Here is a 19,279-nt window from a genome sequence, read left to right as displayed (position 1 = left end):
ATGCTAATCACTTCTCGGAAAGATATAGTTGATCAGGCTATATCACTCCCAGATCTGATTATATGTCCCCAAGCCTAATTGTGCTGTCCAACAATCGCAATACTTTTGTTCTGTTCTAGTATGACACTGATCCTAGTATGAATGCTTGTAAGTATACTTTTAGTTAAATATTTTATTATTTAAAAGTATAAACTCTTGGTCAGAGTATTTTAATCTCGTTGTGTTTATAGTTATATATCTTTTATGGGTTGATATACTCAATTCACTATAAACAATGCTCTGATACCAATCTGTCACACCCCTAAACCAGAATGGCGGAAACGTTCGGGGGCGGAGGACGTCATGTACAGTATCATAACAATGTATAATAGTAAAACAAGCAACAACATCATCCATTGCATTAATAATATAATTCAATACAAGTGTGTTATGTGTAGTTTATAAGACACCAAAATATGAATCAAAATAAAAGATGAGTCTTGAACGTGCTCCGTCTTCTCAAAACCTGGTCATCGGTACCTGTCTACTGGTGACCTAAGAATACAAGTTATTTTGAAAGCGTAGATCAGCATTAAAGCTGGTGAGTTCATAAGTAATTTAATGTCATTGTTTGTATAAGTTTGATGAAAGGGTTTGTAAATGTTTGATGTAAACGTTTGTAAGTGTTTGTTGTAAATGTTTGAATACTTCCTAGAAAATCCTATATTTTCTACTAAAGTAGCCTTCTACCAAGACTCGACTATTTTGTAAGTTTGTTCTTTTGTAAAAGTGAGTGTTTTCCCCCAAGTATGACTATCATTACCAAAAATATAGTTTTCATTACCGTTTATGTGAGAAGATCACAATATAAATGTAATGGGAAAAATGACGATGTACAGTAGTATTGTATATAAGTAACTACAGATGTACTAACTACCTTAAACCTGTTTGTTTAATTAAGGTAAAATGTGATGAGATTATAACCATACTTGATTGACTAGTAAAACACGACGATCAAAGACGTCGAAATGGTATGACATTCGTCACTCGTAGACCTGCAGGTCCCACTGTAGCTAGCATCAAGGTGTAGGATGGTCAATCCCGTATAGATCTATACACAAATTCACGCTCTCCCTCGAGGAGACTCTGGTTACAAAACGTGACACAACAGTATATTACCGCGCCATGAAGTAGTGGCTCACATTAATGTTATCTTTGTTATTGTATTAGTGTAGTATGTTCTCTCTGTCCTAGTGTATAGTATTTTTTCTCTGTTCTAGTATATAGTATGTTCTCTCTGTTCTAGTATATAGTATGTTCCCTATGTTTCTCATTATAGTATGTTTGAACTGACTCTTGTATGAACTGACTCTTGTAAGTTTCATTGTTCTAGAAATAGTAAGTAGTGACTTCCCAAACTATACCTATTATAGTTTACTAGTAATGTTGTTTGAATGCCTGATTAGGTTTGACCACCTTTGCTACCCAAAGGTATTGAACTGAATGAAAGAACTTTTATATCTGTATACATATACATAATATATAACTAAGATTCAAACGACATTCGGACAAACAACCGATACCCTAAGTCCACAACTAAACAAGAAACAGGAAATAAGGCCAGTTATCAGTCCTAAGCCCTTTCAACCTTATTTATATAACTATATCCATATAGACATGATTTTGACAATATATAAGTTTAAAAGAGTTTAATAAAGAATTTAACATATAAAAGAGTTTTAACCATTTGAATGGCTATAGATGACTTGATGTCAGTTTATAAAAAGGTTTTTGAAACAGTTTGATAACATAGTTTTGAAGAATAAGAAATCTACCAGATTGACAGTTATTAATAACATGTGATTGATATAATAACTATAATGTTTTCTACTTATATTCCCCCTCATAAAAGCATTTAAAATCATTTAAAAGATAAGTTAGGGGGTATGAACTCACCTGATTGTGAGTAATCTGGAAGATAAGATAGATATAGGATGCTTGAATTCACAAATGAAGTTCTGAGGCACAGTTGGATCCTATAATGCATATAAACACATATATGTGTATTCAAATAGTGGTTATAACTACTAACAAGTATAGGAAACTACCTAAGATTGTAGGAAACACCCTAAATGAAGTGTTAGGCTCTCAAATGGAAGCTAGGAAGGGGTTTACGGCCACCCATGGATGGGTTTGCGGCCCTAATGAGTTCACAGCCTCATGAGGTTCACGGCCTCATGAGGTTCACGGCCTCATGAGGTGTTCACGGCCCTATGAACTTATGAAGGGTTCAAGGCCCTTATGAAGGGTTCACGGCCGTGATCCCTTCAAGTTCATGAAGGTGGTGATGAAACTTGACAACTCGTGGATAGGATCTAGTAGCTCTTCAAGTATGAAAAGTTTAAGGTTGAAAAACTTACGTTTTTGGAGCTATGGAGGGTTCACGGTCGAAGATAGTTGAGAGAGAAAGGATGTTCACGGTTGAGAGGAGGAAAAGTGAGAAGAAATGAAGTCACTCCTTTATATATAGGAGGTGGTTCAAGCTAACTCATCCTAGCATCTAGACCTGGCAATCCGTGTCTGCGTGTCGTGTATTCGTGTCAGACACGAATTGACACGACACGAATTTGTTAAACACGAACACGACACGAATTAAAAAATGTGTTTGGGGTATCAAACACGAACACGACACGTAAAAAAATCGTGTGACACGTGACACGACACGAATAGACATGTTTTCTAGCCGTGTTACACGAAAACACGAATAGACACGTTTTTAATGACTTTTTTTACGCTAGGACTATAAACTAATTATTGACTTTTACGAAATTAGTCCCTAATATATTATAAATATAAAATTTAACCCTAAAGTATATATGTGTATATACGTGTTTGTACGTGTCACGTGTCAACACGAATTTGTATCGTGTCTTATACGTGTCTAAACAGGTAAATCCGTGTTTGACACGTGTAAGACACGAAACACGAATTTAAAATACATGTCAGACACGAATAAACACGAAACACGAATTTCTAAAACACATACACGGAAAACTCGTATCGTGTTCGTGTCGTGTTAATCGTGTCGTGTATCAAATTGCCAGGTCTACTAGCATCCATTCATACATTACACTAGGCTTAGAAACTCTCAAACAGCCCCTTAACAGTGCTAAAAGACAACAGAAACTAGTCTGACTTTGATTGAATCGAATGGCTGTACAAGATAGAAATTTCGGGTTGTCACATATAACCAGGATACAGACCTAACCAGTCACTAACATAGCATCAACCTATAAACTAGGATACCGACCTAACCAGGTCACTAAGCATATCACCATCCTAACTACCAGGATGTAAATCAATAAGCATATCATGCAATAACCCGGATACAAATCCGATAAGGGCCGGCATTGGTGCCTTAGATACTGTTGATATAGTGAGGATAACTCACCTCACAACTGTCGCACTAAAATGATAAGCTCAAACTCTCGAATAACCGACACGAACTCCACCACCTATATTTACCATAAGACCATTTCCATAAATTTCCAAATTACCGAATACCCCAGAAGTCAATTAGTCAATCCTTGGTCAAAGTCAAGGTCAACGGTCAAGGCCAACAGTCCATGTTGACCCGACTCGTTGAGTGCAGTTCACCGAATCGTCGCGTCCTTCCTGAACTCGAGAAGTCGTGAAATCCCCGGTTGAATTGTCGAGTTTCCCCGCAACTCGCTGAGTTCATGCATGTCCAAATGTCGGGAAAACCCTAGCTGACTCGCCGAGTCCATGCAGAAGTCCTTGCACGAGAATCTTCATCGGACTCGCCGAGTTGGCCATGCAACTCGTCGAGTCCCTTCAGTCCTTTCTCCATCGAGACGATTTTAAGCCGCTTTAAAGCTCCATAATGCAGATCTAAGCTCTTAGGGCATACTTCTTACGTAAAGTTGCAAACTTTACGTACATGCAAGGTGATAATGGCCTAAATCAAGCTAAAGAAAGGTCCTAAGGGATGAAGAGGGTATTGACTCACTAAAGGCTGAAACTTTATGATCCTACAGACCAAGATAAGCCTAGATCTGAAGTTGCAACTTCAGATCAAACCTGATACCCAAAATAACGTATCAATATTGCCAAAATGGATCTAATCTCACACATGCATAGATCTAGATAGAAGAAGGTCAAGGTAACAACTTGTTACCTCAAAAACGATGCTAAGATGAGGAAGAACTCAGATCTACAGCCTTCCTCTTGTTCCAAGCTTGATTACTTCAAGATCTTCCTTCCAAAATCCACCACAAGGCTTAATATCACACAAAAGAGAGAAAAACGGCGATTTTAAGGTTTCTGGACTCACAAGGGGCTGTAAGGGGAGGCTAAGGGGAAAAGGATCCTTTAACTAGGGAGCAAAACCCCGGGGATTAGGGTTTCTCATTCCAGCTCCAACTCTCCGAGTCCGTCCTCCGACTCGCCGAGTTGGTCACTTAAAACCCGCGACCAGAACCGTGCCTACTCGATGAGTCGGGGCATCCAACTCGTCGAGTCGACTTTTAGAATTGGAAATATAAGACTGAAAATTTATACCTGAGAGTCGAGGTGTTACACTAGACGAGCTGTAGTCGCTATGAGAGAGAGAAAGGCTAAAGATCTTGTGTCCAAGTGCATTTTTAGAAGAGGATTGCAGAGCAAGAAGGTTTGGAATGAGAAGAAGCTTTGGATCCAGTGTTCTTTCGGCGTTAGCTGTCAATTGGAGGTAAAAAGCTATCTCCTTGATCATTCCTTTTGTTGGATCTCTTTCTAGAGAGTTTTAGGGCTTTATCCCATCTATGTTTTGGTTTGGAGTTGTTGAGCTGGTCATGAGAGTTGAGACTACAGATCTGAGCTATATGAGTCCCTATGAGCCCAAAGATTCGAGCTTTATCAAGCTTTGAGCAAGTCTTCAAGCATAAAGACCTTTATGGAGCTTGTTTTGGCATTTTGAGCCCTATATGCCATGCATGAACGTAAAGCTTGCAGCTTTACGTGATGATTCAGCCTAGGAGGCTAGATCCAGAGTATGAGACCTTATTTTGTCCAAAAACATCTGAATAAGAAAATAGACTAAATGGACTCGACGAGTTGATGAGACAACTCGACGAGTAGGTGATGGTTAACCCCTATGGTTTGGATGCGTTGTAGACTCGACGAGTTGACGAGACAACTCGACGAGTTGAAAGGGTTTTACCTGTCTGTGGATTCAGAGTGGACTCGACGAGTTGATGGGACAACTCAACGAGTAGGTGGGGTTTCCTGGTCTTCTGGACACTGCATGAACTCGACGAGTTGACTCGGGTTTTCACGATGTACTGAGTTCTGAGAGACACGTCGAGTTTATGAGCTATACTCGACGAGTCGGGTCAACATGGGCTGTTGACTCGAGTGTTGACTTCGGTTGACTTTAGGGTTTGTTCAAGATAGGGATTATGAGGACCATGGAGGGGTAAAATGGTCTTTTACCCATCCCAAGAGTTAGAGAGAGAAAATAGCTTGGTTTATTTAGAGTGTTGATCGAAGTGCTAATTAGAGATAATTATCATATATGTTAGGCGGAGGCTAGATCGGTGATTCGTGTACGAGGTTTATTTGCTTGCTTACGAGGTGAGTCTTCTCATTATACTTGCCTTGAGTGGTAATTTGTGTGACCGGAGGGTCTTGTATGCTATTATTGAGTATTGTGATATCCTGCATTATGTCATTGTGATTTATGTTGTGTATTATGCTGAGCTTTACTGAGTTAGGAGCGGAGGGTCCACCCGAGTTATTGGACCGGAGGGTTCCACTGAGACACATCGACCATAGGGTCTCATTTGAGGTATAGCCATGAGAGGCTAATGAGATGTATGTGGTATTTTGGGGAACTCACTAAGCTTCGTGCTTACCGTGTTATGTGATATGTGTTTCAGGTACTTCTCAGGATCGCGGGAAGGCGCTGACTTGATTGTACACACGAGATGGAGTTATGTTTTGAGGATCTTGGATTTTATTCAAACAATTATGATTATCTGTTTTCGATAATTTGACAATTGGGGATTTTGTGAAATGTGTTGATGAGATTTATGTGATTTTAAAATGAAAACTTTGTTTGAAAATTTACGGTGTTACAAGTTGGTATCAGAGCCTTGGTTTGAGGGATTCAGATGTACTCTCGAGTATGTATGGACTCCAACTGAGGATTTGAGAAAATTTTTCAAAAAGAAATGATTTTTTTTTCTAAAAAGAGTAAGAGTTTAAAGAGAAAACAATTTGGAGCAGTGTGTACAATCAGCTAGAGCCCGAACGACGATTTCCCAAAATACCCTTACTTATTTGTGTTACGAGATATCTATGAGATGTTAGGGATGCATGCTAGAGGATAGGCTAGGTATTTCATATTTAAGGCTAGAGTTGCCTAATTTGTGATGCCTTAGCCTAGGTAATGTTATTGCCTGATATTATCTGCTATTTGCTCTGTATATGTGCTGAGTAATAGTACCTAGCAAGAATCTTTTAGAGAGAGAGCTTTGAGTACAAGAGTAATCTAGGAGAGATACCTAGACGTGCATTTGAGGAATCTACTGAGAGAGTAGTTAGATACCCACGAGAGGTAGGTGTTCTTGAGCTCAGTGGTGCCTTTTAGAGCTGCGGATAGAGCGAGTGGAGTTGTATGCTAGAGTGGTTTTATGTGTTGGTGGAGGTAATTCAATGCCGGAATGCTGCTTTCTTTGTGCTTTGTGGAACTCTTGATGATGGGAGACAGCTACTAAGTGAATATGACGATATTCAGGAGGTAGATGGTTGGCATCACGAGGAGTTCTTCAGCAGCTGATGGCAGAGAAGTGTGATAACCTAGGAAGAGCCTAGGGAGTGACTTTACTCAGATGAGTATGCTGGAAGAGGAGAGTATTCGTTGGAGAGCGAACATGTGTAACGGGATTGGTGATCGAGAAGGTTGAGCAGCTATTTAGGAAATCTAGGTCGATATGTGTGGAAAGTATGGGTAGATGTGGCAGGTAGTATGGGCCCGTACTACTGAAAGAAGAGGACTCATACTCGAAACAGGGAGGATTCCAGAGGTTCTAAATAGCAGGTCGCGGGGAGATAACATGGTTCGGGTACCATGATTCGTAGCAGAGTGTGTTTCCATTTTTACCAATTATCTGACGATGGGTGTTCAGACTGAGAATGGATATGGTACACTGTGGGGCCAGAGGGCCATGTCGGTTGAGCTTCGATAGAGGGTACCTTGTGAGGGAATTGAGTTAGATCCATAGGATTTGACTGGTGGGCTGCCAAATGGAGTCGCAGGACTTGAGGAAAAGTGGAGGCGATACGCTGAGGAGGATCGCGGTCTGGGTTGAGTGATCGACCGATGGTTGAGATGTCACATCCTGTAACGAGAATTACACTATTCCGCTTCTCGTGTGAAGCAAACGAGATAACGAGCTTCCGCTTCCAGAGTTTGGAGGTAACCCCGAGGGGTAGCATATAGTTGCGATATTTTCACCAAAGTAATTGTGGTATGGTTGTTGCGAGGTATTTCTTATACCGTGAGAGAGTCATCAGTGGGGATGGAGATGGGAGAAGGAGATGCCATAGTTGAGTAAGGCATACTTTTTAGCAGCAGTTCCAGGTGATCAAGCGGAGTATGTCGGGGCGGCGGACCTCGTTGCCTACGTTGTGTATCGACTGTGAGAGTGAGGTCTCTTGCTTCTATGATGATCTACGCGATGAAATGTTGGTTGAGGGATCGGAGACGAGGTGTGTGATAGTGCATTATTTCCATATTGAGAGATGCGACTAATTCGGGACAGCTAGGATAACTGGCGGTGTGTCGGTATGAGATTTCGGGATAGCTAGAGGCAGTCATGTTGGGAGGATCCCGAGGATTTCATCTGAGATTCGGGATATTTGGAGTTGCTTGGTCTCTATCGGGAAGATCATCGAGTGGTGCGTTGTACGTTCCAAGAGTCAAGTGTGATGTACCTGGTGAAACAGTCTGTGGAGTAGACTGTCGGTATGCCAATTGGTGATGGTTCGAACCCTGAGTGGGGGAGAACTGGGTATTCTATTGAGTGGATCAGCGATCTATTCAAGTGCGGTTAGAGAAATGGTTATGGAGATCTGCAGTACGGACACATGAGACTGGGGTTATTGGTGGATGAGGCAAGGTGCAGAGCAAGATGATGCATGTTGTACGTGCTCATGAAAGGGTGAGTGTATCCAGAGCGAGTAGTCGTTGGTCAGGGACCTTATTATGGTTAGGAACTCTTCGACTTTGTAGTGGTCGAGTTCGAGGCGGTTGGTTCATTGAGGTCCAGTTTCGACTGTTGAGAATTTCTAGTTCGATGTATTGGTTGTTAGATGCGCTCCGGGAAGGGCATCAGTTGATTTGGAAACCAACTCCAGAGTCGATATGAGTATTCTCGCATGGGTTTTGAGCAGTGGAGGATGGGGTTTCAGATTGTCGTCAACGTGTTTTTAGTCATTGACGATTCCTCCGTGTTTCAAATTATGAGTTGGAGTATTTCGAGGTTACGAGTTGTGCGAGAGGAAGATCAGTGGTTGAGGCAAGACATTGTGAGATTCTGAGAGGGTGCATTGCGGTATCCGAGTATGATGCCGTGAATGGAATATCAGTGGTTGAGGCAAAACATCGTGATGTTCTGTGATGGTGTACCGAGGTATCCGCGTATGATGTTCTAAAATTTTGGATTATTTTGAGACTTGAGTTTCTGAGATGGCAAGTGAAGTATCGAGTGTCTATTGCTCCAGTGGGAGCCCTTTAGCTAATTGTCATTGAACAGGATTATCCAAGAATGTGAATTGTAAGGAGAGAAAGTGTTTGGTTGCGACAATTGTCGTCAGGAGTAGTGATGCTTAATCTGACTAAGCTCCTATGGTAGTTCGAGTCTATATGCCACCTTGCCAACCCTGGCACTGATCCGGAAAGGTCCAATGTATCGGGGACCCAATTTCCCCCTCTTCCTTAAGCGGATCACACCCTTCCAGGGTGAGACCTTCAGGAGTACCATGTCACCGACCTGAAACTCCAACTCAGATCGGCGTCTGTCGGTGTAGCTCTTTTGCCGACTCTGCGCGGTCTGCAGCCGCTGTCTAATCTGCTGAATCATATCGGTAGTCTGCAGGACTACCTCGGTCCGACCCATCACCCTGTGATCCACCTCACCCCAACAGACTGGGGTGCGGCATCTCCGCCCATACAACAACTCATAGGGTGGAGCACCAATGCTGGAGTGAAAGTTGTAGTTGTAGGAGAACTCTGCAAGGGGTAGGCAGGAGTCGCAGCTCCCACCGAAGTCAATAACACAAGCTCTCAACATGTCCTCAAGAGTCTGTATAGTCCGCTCACTCTGGCTGTCCGTTTGCGGATGATAGGCTGTACTGAAGTGCAGCCACGTGCCCAATTCCTCGTGGAACTTCTGCCAAAATCGGGGGGGGGGGGGGGGGGGTAAACCGAACATCACGGTCTGAGACGATAGAGACTGGAACCCCATGACGAGCGACAATCTCGCGTATATACACATCAACCAGCTTCTCGGCCGATGAGCTCTCCCGGATGGGCAGAAAATGAGCACTCTTGGTCAATCGATCCACGATGACCCAAATAGTGTCGAACCCCTTCGCCGTTCTCGGTAGCTTGGTGATGAAGTCCATCGTGATCTGTTCCTATTTCCACATGGGAATCTCCAGAGGCTGCAGCTTGCCATGCGGCCTCTGGTGCTCGGCCTTGACCATCCTATAGGTCAAGCACCACTCAACATACCAAGCGATTTCTTGCTTCATGCACGGCCACCCGTAACTCAATCGCAAGTCCCGGTACATCTTGGTGGCCCCTGACTGAATAAAGAAGCGAGACTTATGAGCCTCCTCTAATATAGTCTTTCTGACCCCACCAGACATCGGAACCCAGACCTGACCGCAACGGGTCAATAATCCCCGACTATCCTGCACAAACCGGGTGTTCTCACCCCTGATCCTCTCGAGCTTCCAGTTGTCCTAACGCATACCCTCGCCTAGGCTTCCTTGATCAAGCCCACAAGTGGAGAATCTACTGAAATCCTCATGCATGTTACTAGATTAGAAGATCCAGCTGACTCGCGGCTCAGAGCGTCCGCAACCACATTCGCTTTACCTGGGTGGTAAAGGATCTCACAATCGTAGTCCTTGACTACATCTAACCATCTGCGATGTCTCATATTCAGGTTCGGCTGATCCATGATGTGTCTTGGGCTCTTGTGGTCCGTGTAGATGGTATAACGGACCCCATAGAGGTAATGCCTCCATATCTTGAGAGCGAATACCACCGCCCCCAACTCCAGATCATGCGTAGGGTATCTCGTCTCATGCGGCTTCAACTGTCGTGATGCATAAGCTATCACCCGTCCCCTATGCATGAGGACCGCTCCTAGTCCCGTGATGGATGCATCACAGAACACCACAAAATCCTCAAATCCATCCAGAAGAGTCAAGACTGAAGCCTCTCATAGTCGCTGTCTGAGGGTCTCAAACGGCCTCTGCTGCTCGGGGCGCCACCGGAAATCCACCCCTTCCTTGTCAAACGATTGAGGGGTACTGCAATCTTGGAGAAATTATGTATGAATCTCCATTAGTACCCTGCCAATCCCAAATAGCTCCTGATGTCCGAGGGAGATTTCGGAACCTCCCACTGCATAACCTCCTTGATTTTAGCCGGATCGACCAAAATCCCCTCCTGGTTAACGAGGTGTCCCAGGAACTGGACCTCTCGTAACCAAAACTCACACTTCGAGAACTTGGCATAAAGCCGTTCCCGCCTCAGAACTCCTAATAACTCTCGCAGATGCTCCTCATGCTGCTCTCGGGTCTTGGAATACACCAATATATCGTCGATGAATACTATGACCGAGCGATTGAGCATCGGCCTGTAGACCCAATTCATCAGGTCCATAAATACTTCTGGCGCATTGGTGAGCCAAAACAGCATCACCACGAACTCGTAATGTCCATAATGAGTTCGGAACGCGGTCTTCTCCACATCCTCCTCCCTAACCCTGACCTGATGGTACCCGGACCTCAGGTCTATCTTGGAGAACCAAGATGCTCCCTGCAACTGATCGAAAAGATCATCTATCCTCAGGAGTGAATAGCGGTTCTTCACCGTCAACTTGTTCAACTCCCGGTAATCAATGTACATCCGGTGTGAACCATCCTTCTTCCTAACGAAGAGTATCGGCGCTCCCCACGGGGAACTACTCGGACGAATGAACTGCTTCCCCAACAGTTCCTGCAGCTGTGATGACAACTCCTGCATCTCTGGCGGTGCTAACCGCTACGGCGCCTTGGCAATAGGGGTCGCACCTGGCACTAGGTCAATCTTAAACTCGACCTGCCTCTTTGGAGGCACTCTGGGTAACTCCTCCGGAACACATCAGCAAACTCCCTGACCACCAGAACCTCTGAAACTGAAACCTGATCTCTGGCTCGTGTATCTACCACGTACGCTAGATAACCTGCACACCCGTGCTGAATGTATTTCCGAGCCCTGGCAGCTGAACAAAACCCTGATCCCAACCTGGTGCCCTCGCCATAAACAATCAGTTCTCCCCCACTTGGTGTTCGAACTACAACTCGCTGACCCTCGCAGTCAATCATGGCACCGAAACGACCAAGCCAGTCCATACCCACGATCACACATACACCCCCCATGGGAATCAGAATCAGGTCTATCGGAAAAGATACTCCGAAAATCTTCAATACGCAACCTAGATAGTGTAAAACTAGTCAAAATAGGTCAATAGACAATCACATGTGATTATGCCAATAACGTAATGTGATTTTGTTACACTAGTAATGTGATAAGAGTGCTATGTAGTTCATAATAAATTCTAATACAAATATGAACTTTCTTTTTGATACAACTCAAAGTATACGTCTATAAGATTCCAAAAATATAGAGAATGTCTGAATCTGACTTCGCATGAAGAAGTTATGATAAACCGAACACTATAAATATATATAATAATAGGAATTTAAAATAGACTTAGAATTAGCTATTGGAGTCTAAAAGAGAGTTGTAGTACTTGTAGATACCTACGCGTGCATATAAAGAACGTCAAAAACGGAGTTCGTATGTGAAAGTTACGACCTTCCGAATATTCAGCTGTCAGAAACCCTAATCTGACTGAGCTCACGACGTGAGCACAGAACTCACGACGTGACGAGTCATTTTGCCACATCTCGGAATCTAGAAGGTGTGTGACGAGGCTGTGAGGGGATAAGGTCCAAACTCACGACGTGAGCAAGGATATCTCACGACGTGAAGAGTCACATGGCCACCTTCCGAAGCTAGGGACGCAAATGGCAAGTCTACGGGGATAAGATCCAAAATCCTTACTATAAATAGCAGGTCCGACTTGTAACAACGTAAATTTCCAAAACAATTTTTCATTTTTAAATCGTACTTTTAATCATAAAACAACATCAAAACATAATGTATCCAATGTCATCATCACAAAACAATTCCCAGAATCTCAACATAATCTCTATGAGTGTGTACTGATCATGCCGGCGCCTTCCCGCGATCCTCACTGGTACCTGAAACACATAACACACAACACGGTAAGCATAAATGCTTACTGAGTTCCCCAAAATACCACATACAACACATACGCCACTCGAGGCTACAGTACGACCCTCCGGTCGATGTGTCTCAGCGGAACCCTCCAGTCACGTAGCTCGTTGGACCCTTCGGTCCGGTCTGTATCGTTGGACCCTTCGGTCCGGTCTATATCGTTGGACCCTCCGGTCCAGTCTATACAACACTTAGCATACATATAACACAATGCACATAATCTCATATATACACATAGCATACAAGATCCTCCGGTCTACACATAAATACCACTCTAGGTAATGTATAGTGAGAAGACTCACCTCGTGTATCTCGGATGATCTCTCACACGAATATACTGATCTAGCCCCCGCCTAATCACCTACACAATATCCTCAAATAAATAATGGCTCTCAAAGGCTAGATTAAATCCCCTTCTACAATCCCTCAGAAGGGTAAAAGACCATTTTACCCCTCCTTGACCCAAAAGTCCAAATGTTGACAAGAACCCTAAAAGCCAACGAAAGTCAACGGTCAAACTTTGACCCGACTCGTCGAGTGCACATGGGCGACTTGGCGAGTCCATGCGGGTCCTCTGAATCCTTCTAGCCTCTCTTGGCGAGTCGAGTCATCCTTCCACTCGACGGGTTCCTCCTGTCACGAATCGCGGGGCAACCCCGACTCGACTCGTCGAGTCCCTTATGGACTCGGCGATTTCCTCCCATGAAAACACTCAAACGATCTTTTGAGGTCAGATCTGCTTCACCAACCAGTGGATCTAACCTTCTAACACTCGAAAGTCACGTAAAGGTTCAAACTTTACATTCATGCAATGCTTATAAGACCAAAAATGGAGAAATAACCTTTAAAATGAGGTTCTACTCTCAAGGCTCACATGAAACCTCATAAAGCTGGAAGCTTGGGACCTTTTGGACCTCTCAAGGTCCATATCTATCATCTATACCCAAAGGGACCTCATATGCTTCACAATCTAACTCAAAATTGTGCAAAGGAAACCCTAGATTCAAGGAATCTATCAAATACACGAAATGGGAAGGAACTTGTACCTCAAAACGTGAATCTCAGTATGAACAACACAGATCCAAGCTCCACAATCGATCTAGGTTGGATTTTCCCACTCCTTCTTGCAAGATCACACCAAAGGATGAAGAATTAGCCTCCAAATTGCTCTCTAAGCTCTCTTTGCTCTCTAGGGTTTTCACAGGGGAGTAGTGGCCGCAAATGACGGCCATAAGGGCCTTTAAATAGGGCTCAGGCCCTGAGATTTTGGGTTTCACTTTACAGCGCGGACTTGCCGAGTCCACTCATCGACTCGTCGAGTCCGGTCATTAATCCAGACAAGAACTCGCGATCCTACTCGGCAAGTCTGAGCGTCTACTCGCCGAGTCCCTCCATAAAACTCAAGATAAATAATTAAAATAAGATACCTGGGAATCCGGATGTTACAATTCTCCCCCACTAGAATCAGACTTCACCCATGAAGTTTCATTCTACAAACAGCTCTGGGTGTAGCTTCCGCATCTCCGCCTCCGGCTCCCAAGTCAGCTCGGACCTTCTCCGATGTTGCCACTGGACCTGAACCAGGGACACCTCCTTGTTCCTCAGAACCTTGATCTTCCGACCCCGGATCGCGATTGGCCTCTCAGCATAATTCAGGCTCGCATCCACCTGAATATCCTCGAGCGGTACCACCGCCGACTCATCGGCTATACACTTCCTCAACTGAGACACGTGGAAGGTATCATGAATCTGGCTCAACTCCGCAGGTAGCTCCAACCGATACGCTACCCTGCCCACCCTCGCGGTCACCCTGAACGGCCCAATGTACCGGGGCCCCAGCTTGCCCCTCTTCCTGAATCGAATCACTCCTTTCCAAGGAGACACCTTCAGGAGTACGAAGTCTCCCACCTGGAACTCCAGCTCGGATTGTCGCCTATCCGCATAACTCTTCTGGCGGCTCTGATTTGTCAACAACCTCTGTCTAACCTGCTGTATTTGCTCGATCGTCTGAAGCACTATCTCAGTGCTGCCCATCACGCGTTGTCCTACCTCTCCCCAGCAAATGGGAGTCTGACACCTCCTCCCATACAACAACTCGAAGGGAGGGATACCAATACTCGAATGGTGGCTGTTGTTATAGGAAAACTCAGCCAATGGTAGGTATGTTCCCCAGCTTCCTCCGAAGTCCAACACACATGCTCGAAGCATGTCCTCGAGCGTCTGAATCGTCCGCTCACTCTGTCCGTCCGTCTGTGGGTGGTAAGCGGTACTGAAATGCAGCCTCATGCCCAACTCCTCGTGGAACTTCTTCCAGAACCTGTAAGTGAAACGTACATCCCGATCTGACACAATCGAGATCGGCACTCCATTCCGCGATACCACCTCCCTCACATACAACTCTGCCAGCCTCTCAGCAGAAGAGCTCTCACTGATACCAAGAAAATGTGCGCTCTTCGTCAGCCGGTCGACAATCACCCAAATAGCATCGACACCTCTTGCGGTCCTTGGCAACTTGGTGATAAAATCCATGGAAATCTGTTCCCACTTCCACTGGGGAACCTCAAGTGGCTGCAACTTGCCGTGCAGACGCTGGTGCTCGGCCTTAACCCTACGACAAGTCAAGCACCTCTCAACAAACCATGCAACATCCCTCTTCATACAGGGCCACCAATAATCTTTCTTCAGGTCCAAATACATCTTAATGGCCCCGGGATGAATCGAGAACCTCGATCTGTGCGCCTCCTCCTGAAAGGTCATAAGCCCTCGGCTATCGGTGACGAACTCAGATACCTGCCCAATCACCCACTCTCTCTTGCGGTTCTCCGGTCTCACAGCCTCTGCCTGGGCCTCCCGAATGGTGTCCAACACCGGAGTCATCACCATCAACCGCATACAAATGTCTCGAATCGGGGCACTCTCCGCCCTACGGCTCAGAGCATCAGCTACAACATTAGCTTTGCCCGAGTGATACAGGATCTCACAATCGTAATCCTTTACCACATCCAACCATCTCCTCTGGTGCATATTCAGGTTGGGCTGATCCATCAAATACTTCAAGCTCTTGTGGTCCGTGTATATGGTACACCAAAGCCCATACAGATAGTGACGCCAGATCTTGAGGGCGAACACTACCGCCCCCAACTCTAGATCGTGGGTGGGATACCTCGTCTCATGAGGCTTCAGCTGCCTCGATGCATATGCTATCACATGACCCCTCTACATTAGTACTGCACCCAACCCCGATATCGATGCGTCACAATACACCACAAAATCCTCCATCCCCTCCAGAAGGGCTAACAATGGGGCTTCGCATAATCTCTGGCGAAGTGTCTCGAATGAGGCCTGCTGCTCCGGGCCCCAACTGAAAGCCACGCCCTTCCGGGTCAACCTGGTGAGAGGAACAGCAATCTAGGAGAAATCTTTAATAAATCTCCTATAATAGCCGGCCAACCCCAGAAAACTCCTGATCTCGGTGGGGGATCTCGGCACCTCCCAGCTCATGACTGCCTCAATCTTGGCCGGATCGACCAATATCCCATTCTGGTTAACGAGATGCCCCAGGAACTGGACCTCTCGTAACCAGAAATCACACTTGGAGAATTTGGCGTAAAGCCTCTCCGATCTCAGAACTCCGAGGACCTCCCTCAAATGCTCCTCATGCTGCTCTCTGGATCTCGAATACACCAATATATCATCAATGAACACGATCACCGAACGATCCAACATTGGTCTGCACACCCTGTTCATGAGATCCATGAACACCGCCGGTGCATTGGTGAGCCCGAAAGGCATCACCACGAACTCGTAATGCCCATAACGAGTCCTGAACGCCGTCTTCTGGATATCTTCATCACGCACTCTCATCTGATGATATCCCGACCTCAGATCAATCTTGGAAAACCAAGACGCTCCCTGCAACTGATCGAACAAATCATCGATCCTTGGTAAGGGGTAACGGTTCTTAACCGTTAGCTTGTTCAACTCCCGGTAATCAATACACATTCGATGTGAACCATCCGATTCTTGACAAAAAGGATCGACGCTCCCCAAGGTGAGCTACTCGGTCTGATAAATCCTTTACCCAACAGCTCCTGAAGCTGTGAGGATAACTCTTGCATCTCTGGTGGCGCAAGGCGATAGGGCGCCTTGGCGATAGGCACCGCTCCCGGAAACAAATCGATGCGAAACTCCACCTGCCTCTCGGGAGGCACACCCGGCAACTCCTCGGGGAAAACGTCCGGGAAATCTCGCACTATCGGCACATCATCAACAGAACTAGGCCTCACCGCTGCTACTCGTGTTTCCATCACGTAGGCCACAAACCCACTACAGCCCTGCTGTAGACTCTGCCTCGCTCTAGCAGCCGAACAGAATGCTGACCCTGAACGGGTACCCTCGCCGTACACCGTAAGAACTCCCCCACTAGGGTCTCGTATCGTCACCAACTGTCGCTCGCAGTCTATAACAGCCCCAAAACGGCTCAACCAATCCATGCCCACTATGACACACACCTCTCCCATCGCAATCAGGACCAAATCAATCGGAAACTCAACGCCGAAGATCTCGAGTACACATCCTCGAATCACATCAGTGACATACACAGCTCTCTCGTCAGCCATGGAAACTCGTAGAGGTCGACTCAATGCCTCCCGCTGGTTACTGAGGTGCTGACTAAACGCTAATAACACAAATGACCGACTGGCACCCGAGTCAAATAACACCAAAGCAGGTACATAACTCACAAGAAAAGTACCTACGCATATCATAATATAAGAAAAATATCTCATACTCAGCATAAATAAATGAAAGAATACATACCAGCCACAACATTGGGCGGTGCGCGGACCTCCTCCGCTGTCAACTGGAAGGCTCTCCCGCGAGCCTTTGGTGCCTCGGCCTTCGCTGGCCGGATCTCATTAGCTCGAGCAGTAGGTGCAGATCCCTACGCTGATCCCTGTAGTAGCTGTGGGCACTCGGCCTTCCGATGGCCGTTCTGGTTGTAATGAAAGCAAACCGTGAACCCCTTGGGGCAATCCCTCGCATAATGCCCCTCCTTTCCGCACTTGTAACACACCCCAGCTCTGCACACTCCCTCGTGGCTCTTGCCGTACTTCCCACAAGTGCGGCCCTTCGGACCCCCAGATCTCGAATCAGCGGGCTTTGCCCGCTTGGCTGCCGGCTGAGACTGTGCCGGCCGCCGATCCCTCCCCTGAGACTCCGCCTCCTCCCTGGCCTGAGTCTCTAGCTCGATCTCCCTCTTCCGAGCATTTGCCTAAAGTTCGGCAAATGTCCGGTATGTCGAGTTCGCCACGAACTCGCGAATATCTCCTCAGAATGCTCAGATATCGGCTCATGCGTGTCTGCTCGGTAGACACCTGCTCAGGGCAAAACATCGCCCTCTCATGAAACTTCCGGGTAATCACAGTAACATAATCAGTACCCTGCTTGAGGGTCAAAAACTCCTGAGCCAGTCGTTCCCTCTCCACAGGAGGAACGTACTCATCACGAAACATAGTGGTGTACCTCTCCCAGGTCACCGCAGTAAGCTCAACGGGGGTGAAATCTGCCGATACAAACTTCCACCAGTCCTTCGCCCCCAAGCGAAGCTGGTTCAGCGCGAACCGTACTCTCAAATGCTCCGGGCACGAGCAGGTATAGAAACACCCCTCAATATCAGCAATCCATCTCATCGCACCGATCAGATCCTGCGTCCCATCAAACTCTGGTGGCTTCGTGTTGCTGAACTCTCGGTACAGCAACGAGTCACCTCCCTGTGGCCTGGCAGCAGCGACGGTTGCGGTGGCCGCAACAATAGCAGCATCAGTAAGAGCGGCGTACCGCTCATCAAAAGTCTCGATCAACGTGGTCTTGATAGACCCGAACATCTCTGGTATCTCAGCTCGGATGGCCGCAGCCACCTCCTAATGAATCAATCGGCGGATCTCCTCATCACTGACACTGCTGCTCTCAGGTGTCTGGCGTGTCCCCACCATGATGTCTCTCTGAAATACAACATAAAATATCAGAGACCCGCTCGAGTATACTCGCACTCGATAAATCAACCCTACTTGTTCCCTAGTACCCAAAAGATTCTTACTTGGACTGCGCACTGATCCGGTGTTTTCAGTAGTACGGGCCCTATACTACCGTCCACAACGCATCAATATTCACCCCAAGTCCTCCTCCTTGGATCCCAAATCTCAAGTACTCTACATCTCGCTAGAATAGGCTACCCTTCGGTAGACTCCTCATCAGCTACTCGCTGCTACCTACTCACTCTCAAGCATCTCATAGTAGCAGTAATCTCCTAGGCTAAGGCATCACAGATCAAGCCACTCTAGTCCTAATATGAATACCTAGCCTATTCTAGCTTGCATAGCATATCATATCATATCTCATAACACATAATGTAAGGGTATTTTGGGAAATCACCGTTCGGGCGTTGGCTGACCGTACACACTGCTCTACTCTGCTCGTCTCAAAGCCTTTTACTCTTTTTAGAAAAATGGTTTTATTGCGAAAAATTCCTCAAATCCTCAGTTTGAGTTCAGATACACCCGAAGGTGCGTCCGAATCCCTCAAACCAAGGCTCTGATACCAACTTGTAACAACGTAAATTTCCAAAACAATTTTTCATTTTTAAATCGTACTTTT

The sequence above is a fragment of the Lactuca virosa genome, chromosome 5 (genome assembly GCF_052849685.1).
Source record: "Lactuca virosa cultivar CGN04683 chromosome 5, Lactuca_virosa_CGN04683_v6, whole genome shotgun sequence".
NCBI lineage: Eukaryota > Viridiplantae > Streptophyta > Magnoliopsida > Asterales > Asteraceae > Lactuca > Lactuca virosa.
This window is presented reverse-complemented; position numbering follows the sequence as displayed.